Genomic DNA, 6,825 nt, shown 5'->3' with positions numbered 1-6,825 from the left:
GAAATAATTAGAGGAAATATTTAAATATTGCTACTTGCCCTTTTTCTATAATGGAAGTGTCTAGCCGGCCCCACCCCTATTGGGTGACATCAAGACCTGGCTGGCCCCACTCTAGTCAAGTGCCACTGGGTGGGGCACGCAGCCTCACATCCTGGTGCAGGAGTGGGGGGCACGACCTCAGGTCTCCCAGCCCAGCACTGGGGAAGGGGGCGCAGCCTCAGGTCTCCTGCCCTGGCCCAGCACCACGTAGCCTCAGGTCCTGGCTGATCAGTGTTACAGTGTGATGACCATTTGCATATTAGTTTTTTATTATGATGATCAGTATCATTAGTATCATCATCAATATCATAATCATCATCATCACCATCACCACAAACATCATCACAATAACTATCACCATCATCACCATGATCATCACTGTCATCTCCATCATTATCACCGTTACAACCATCATTGTCAACATGGCTGTATACATCATCACCACCATCTTTTTCATCACCATTACAATGATTATCATCATCAACATCACCATCACCATCATCATCATCCTCACCATCATCAACACCACTATCATCATTGCCCTCATCATCTTTATCACCATCACCTTCACCTTCACCATCACCATCACTATCATTGTTATCACGATATCACCATCACTATCCTCACCCTCACCATCATCATCAGTGTCACCATCATCATCATCACCATCATCATCATCATCACCTCCACTATCATCATCATCACATGACCATCAACATCCTGTCAATGTCCCATATCATCTAACTGACATGATCCTCCCTCTCCTGTCTTGGAGTAGGAGCCACAGCTTGAGGAATTCTGGCTTCTACCTTAGAAAGACAAACAACAATGTGCCTTTTCTGTCACTCATGTACGGGTGGAGGCATTTAGACTTTAGGATACATGTTTTCTCTTATCTGGTTCAGTAAATACTACAGTTATCCTCTGGTGGCTTGGCACCCATATTTCCTGGGTGACTGAAGGCAGAGTGGGTATGGTGGCAATAAACCTAATTAAATAGCCACAAGGTAAAATAGGCACAGAGTGAAATGATGCAATCTCTACATTTGGTTTAATCCCTGCTTCCTCTTTCCTCTCCCATCTTTTGCTTCAGTCTGAAATTAGGAGAACACAACTGAACCAGGATTAATCACCACCTACAGCAGACCGCAGTTCCAGATCTTTCCAGGCAATGCCCATGAAAATGAATCCCAATAAATCCAATACAATTTAAAAAAAAAGAGTTAAACAATCACAGTGCTTAACACAGTAGTTCTCTAATGGTGGAAACTACATCTGGGCCATCTGAGGTGGCTGAGTGAGTGAGACAGAACAAGAATTGAGCATTGGTTACCTGCCTGGGCCTTCAGAGAATTCAGGTACCTGTGGCCTGGAGTGGACAGAGTGAGCTATGATGTGGGAGGAAGCATGTGAGAATTTTCTGGAGGCCCAAGGGAAAGAAAGGGTCATAACCTGCCCTAACAAGTCATCCGGTTTCATCAACTCTCATAGAAACTTCTGGAAATTCTGCCCTGGAGGAAAAGTTTATTCTTATTGATTTGTACCTTTGGATTACTATTGTGTAGTATTGCAAGTTATCCAAGTTAGACACATCTTTTCAATTCCTGCACTTTCACAAAGCTTTCATTGCTCTCTATGAATTAGGAAACCAGGCCTGTTGTCAAGAAAAAAGGTGGAGAGTATTATAAGACTTAGAATAGACTGTGGCCATTTGTTAGTGAATTTTTGGCTATGCAAGAGCCTGCCCTCACATGTATGATAGCTATACTCCTCTGATGGGGGTATTGCATGGAAAACAGGGAGGGAAGTCAGGATGAGGCATTTCTTTGAAGGCCTTGAATATGAGGGAGAATTTGAATGTGCACATCTTGGGGAACTGAGCAAACACAGGCTGTGGGCGAGGAGGAATGTGTCCGGAAGTGAGAGCAGAGTCACAAAAAGGGAAGTTGACTTGAAAGCCCTTAGAGACTCAATGATCAAAGTCACCCAACATTCAAAAAGATCAAATAAGGAATTTATGTACAATTAATTTATAGTAACCAACAGCTTTTATATGCACCAATAAGTCCCAACCTCACCTTGAATGTCAACAACTACGAAAAGGAAAATTGTAAGCAATAACTGTGATAAGAATGGGGTCAAATTTACACACATATACACTTTCAAACATGTCTGAACGGCACAAAGGACTCATATTGGTGAAGAGATGGGGGCGTCATTAGACACAATGACTGAGCATCATAAAGACATCATTTCTCCACAGGTTAGATAAATGCACATCTGTTCCCAAATACAGCAAGAACTAAATGAGGTGGCAATAAAGTCTATCTGGAAAAGGAAAAATCGAAGAAAAGCTAGGAAAACACGAACACAGCACAGCTGTGGGGATAGAGGAGGGCTAGCTCAAGCAGTGCCGAGGAGATGTGTGTGCCGAGGAGAGCAATGGACAGAGGGATGTGACTGCTGGCTCTGAAGATGGGAGAGGATGCTGACCATGGGATATGGGCAGCGTGTGAAGCTCGGAAGACAAGGAATCCCATTCTGACTCCTGAACGGAAAGATGACAAATCTGTGTTGCTTTAACCCATGAAACATATGGGTATTTGTTATAGCAGCAACAGGAAACTAATACTCTCTTTCTCTGTCTCTCTTGTTCTCTCTCTCTCTCTCTCATTTTTGGAGGTGGTGATACAGTTTTTCTCTATTTTGGCTAATCTGAGATTTGCAAGCTCAGAGTTGGAATCTGTGTGGTTCAGTGGTATATTCTTGGTCCAGGCACATGGCAAATCCTCAAAGAATAGGGGTGGATGCTTGGGTCAAAGAGGAGTTCGGGCCAGTGAGGCAGAAGCTTATGGATGAAATGGGGCCTGAGACGGGGTCAGAAATATCTCCAGAGGCCTGTTGCCCGTCCAGGCCTCAGCCCTGAGGAAATGAGAGCCAGGCTACCGGGGAGGGGCTGTTCCCTTTCCTGGGGCTGCTGATGTGACAGCCCCATGACTGGGCGGACCAGCCTCCCGGGGGGCCACACCCTGTGTGTGTCTCTCTCTCCTGATGGCCCTGTGGTCTCCTCTATCTGGACAACCAGGAGCAGAGAGAGTAGACGCCATGACCTCTACCCTCAGGGCCCTGCTCTGCCTCGGTGAGATGGGAGGAAAGGGAGGGGAAGCCCTGATATGGGAAGGAGAAGCCCTGATTGCACCACAGCCAGGCCCTGGCCAATCAGGACCTCAGGACTCAGGAGGTGCATGAGGATAAGGGTTCTACTTAGGATTCAGGGCAAATCTCTCACAAGGACTCTCTTCCAGGACTGAGTGTGGGCCTCAGGACCCCAGTGCAGGCAGGTGAGTCCATCACAGGTGTTCCAGGTTTCATTTCTTATAGAGGATTCAAAGCCACAAGTTAGGAAGCTGGGGATGGAGAAAAGCAGGTTGGGGTTAATGGATGGGGGACATGTCTGAGTTTTGAAGCTGAGAGCTAGGAACTGCGGGTGGGAGAATGTCTTCATTTTGTTTTTTAGAGCTGAAAGCATTAGTACTTTTATTTTTTTAAGAGCTGAAATGATAAAACTTTATGTATTTATTTTTAATAAATTTATCTTTGTTGTTGAAGTTATTACAGATGTCTCCCTTTCCCTCCCCACATGGACCCCCTCATCCGGGGCCCATCCCAAGCCTTCACCGAGCTATCGGGCAACGTCTTCTGACCCTGGCACTGGTTTCCTTCCTGGGACCCTCCCTAAACCCATCATCTGGGCTGAGCCAGGCTCTGTGATCCCAGCGGGGAGCCCCGTGACCATCTGGTGTCAGGCGGCCATGGAGGTCAAGGAGTTTTGTCTGGATAAAGAGAGGAGCCCAGAACCCTGGGAGAGAAAATCCCCACGGAAGCCAGGGGACAAAGCCAAGTTCCAAGTCGCACACATGACACAGCATTATGCAGGGGTCTATTCCTGTCACTACCACAGCCCTGCTGGCTGGTCAGAGCGGAGTGACCCCCTGGAGCTCCTGGTCTCAGGTGAGTCCCATTGTTGTCTCTTCCATGGATTGGGGCACCAGATAAATTATTGGCATCTTTGCTGTGAGGGGAACCCAAGGGGGAAAATTGGGTGAGGAGACACAAGGGTTTCTGAGCGGGAGACACCCACACCGAGATAGTGAGACCTTTGGGCCAAGACGGGAGAAAGTGGCTTATGGGAGGAGCAGCCCCTGCAATTCACGTCTGTTCTCCCCAGGTGAGTCTGGGAAGCCCTCCCTCCTGCAAGGCCCCATCGTGGCCTCTGGACAGAACCTGACCCTCCAGTGTAGCTCTGATGTCGGCTATGACAGATTCGCTCTGCACAAGGAGGGGGAATGGGACCTCCCCCGGAGCCTTGTCCTGCAGCCCCAGGCTGGGCTCGCTCAAGCCCACTTCCCCCTGGACACTGTGAGCAGCTCCCACGGGGGTTGGTACAGATGCTACAGTGAATACAACCTCTCCTCTGAGTGGTCAGCCCCCTGTGACCCCCTGGACATCCTGGTGGCAAGTGAGGAGATAGGAGGTTCAGCCAGGCACCTCAAATCTGCACAGGCACTGCTGGAGGGTTCTTAGGTGGTGAGGCCAGATGAAGGTGCAGGCTCCAAGGAGGGAGAGAGACTGAGAGAGAGATAGGAGGTGGGAGGGGAGATGGGAGACTCAGAGACCTTAGAGACAGACGGAGGGGTGGGTCCTCAGAGTTGGTGGCAAGTGAGGAGATAGGAGGTTCAGCCAGGCACCTCAAATCTGCACAGGCACTGCTGGAGGGTTCTTAGGTGGTGAGGCCAGATGAAGGTGCAGGCTCCAAGGAGGGAGAGAGACTGAGAGAGAGATAGGAGGTGGGAGGGGAGATGGGAGACTCAGAGACCTTAGAGACAGACTGAGGGGTGGGTCCTCAGAGAGAGGCCTGGTGACTCTCAGGGCAGAACAAAGTGGGCAGGCAGCCCTCCCCCTCCTTCCCTCTCTCTAGGACGACTGCCTGACAGACCCTCCCTCTCAGTGCAGCCAGGCCCCAGGGTGGCCTCAGGAGAGAATGTGACCCTGCTGTGTCAGTCACAGAGCCCGAGGGACATGTTTTTTCTGTCCAAGGAGGGGGCAGCCGATCCCCCCCTGCATCTAAGATCAAAGCACCAAGCTCGGCAGTTCCAGGCAGAGTTCTCCATGAGTCCTATGACCTCAACCAACGGGGGCACCTACAGGTGCTACAGCTCACACAGCTCCTCCCCCTACCTGCTGTCACTCCCCAGTGAGCCCCTGGAGCTCCTGGTCTCAGGTGAGGTACCCCTGACCCTGTCTTTCTGTATTATATCATGCATGTATCTTGTATACATATATGTATAGTGTACATGTTTTGTTTACATAAAATATAAATTATGTAAATATACATGTATAATATCCATAATACATGTATATGTGTATACATCCATCCATATACGAATCTATCTATTTCTAGATAGTTCATAACTATTTGGAGAGTGAATGAAAGAATATATGAAATAACAAAAGAAAATCAGTTGAAGGTTCTCCCTCAGACTCAGTAGAACAGTGAACTGGCTGAGGTTGGGCAAAGACTAGTATAGCCCCAGGTTTCCACTCCTATTTGTTTCTGACCCTCAGGATCCCCTGGACACTGACCTCTCATCCATGGATCCAGGACCTTTATCTGAGGATGAACCAAAGACTAATTTTCAGGAGGTCAAGTTTAGCTGGGACTATTGCTCCAGACCAAAAGAGACCAACCGAAATCTAAACTTCAACTGCTTTTGAACATGTTCACTGTAATCTGGTGGCACAGGGTGTTTCCTAAACCCCAACCCCCTTTTTTAAGACCCAAAAGCTAAGTCCAAGTGTGAGGAAATCAGAGACACTAGGCTTGCCCCCTCACCTATATGAGATGTTTGTATGAGATGTTTGCGAGTAGGGAGATATAATAAGGTAGATCATGAGTCTATGCTGGGCATAGTCTATGGTTTCAGCTCCTCACCCTCCTTGGTTTTCTGATTCTCAGGGGATCCTGTTAACATCACCCCATCAGTGAAGACCCCAAATTCCACAAGTGGTAAGTAACCACACATGTTTTCCTTTGGGACTGGGAAGTTCCATGGACACATCTGTTCTGGGTGCTGTGTTGAGTGTGACCCACCTTACCCTCCATGACCACTTTCTCCCATTGTCCCCAGGACCTCAGATCCCAGACTACACAGTGGAGAATCTCATTGCCATGGGCCTGTCTGGATTGATCCTGGTGGTGCTAGGTGTGTTGGTGTTTCAGGCCTGGTACAGCGAAAGAAGGTCCCCAGGGATAAACTGAAGATGGAGCACACCCATTCCTCAGAAATTGTGACACAACCTGAGACACAAACCACAGAGGCAAGGTTGTGATGGCAAAGAAGGTACTGAAAGCTGGAGCCACAAGCTGTGTGAACTCTGTGCTAAGGACCTAAAGGAAATGCAACAGTATTGTTAGTGCCTGAGGCGATGACAGTGGCTGGGAATATTCCCTGTGGGAGACTTCTCCACCATGAGCCTTGCCCTTGCATTGCCCTCTCCTGTTTGGTTGCTCTTATTCCCCCATCTCAATGACCCAACGAATGCTACGTCCACATGAACAGATTCTGTTCATAACTCCACTTTGTCTCATGCTTGTTCCTACACTGTATTGCACATGTCTTCTTGGTCACACCTGCATTCCCTGGTGTGAGGTGCTCTGTGCCTTGAGTTCTAAGTGCAGAGACTCCGGTAACAGTGGTTGAGTAACTAAATCAATGAACTAATATT

At 48.3% G+C, this 6,825-nt stretch overlaps 1 pseudogene; it reads left to right on the top strand.

Annotated features, from left to right (window-relative positions):
• Nucleotides 1–3,144: 3,144 nt before the first annotated feature.
• On the top strand, nucleotides 3,145–6,614 carry LOC107182503 (annotated as a pseudogene).
• The last annotated feature ends 211 nt before the right edge of the window (nucleotides 6,615–6,825 follow it).

The sequence above is a fragment of the Myotis davidii genome, unplaced genomic scaffold, assembly GCF_000327345.1.
Source record: "Myotis davidii unplaced genomic scaffold, ASM32734v1 scaffold1097, whole genome shotgun sequence".
Taxonomy (NCBI): Eukaryota; Metazoa; Chordata; class Mammalia; order Chiroptera; family Vespertilionidae; genus Myotis; species Myotis davidii.
The sequence above is the reverse complement of the archived record's forward strand: the minus strand, read 5'-3'. Positions and strand labels throughout refer to the sequence as shown.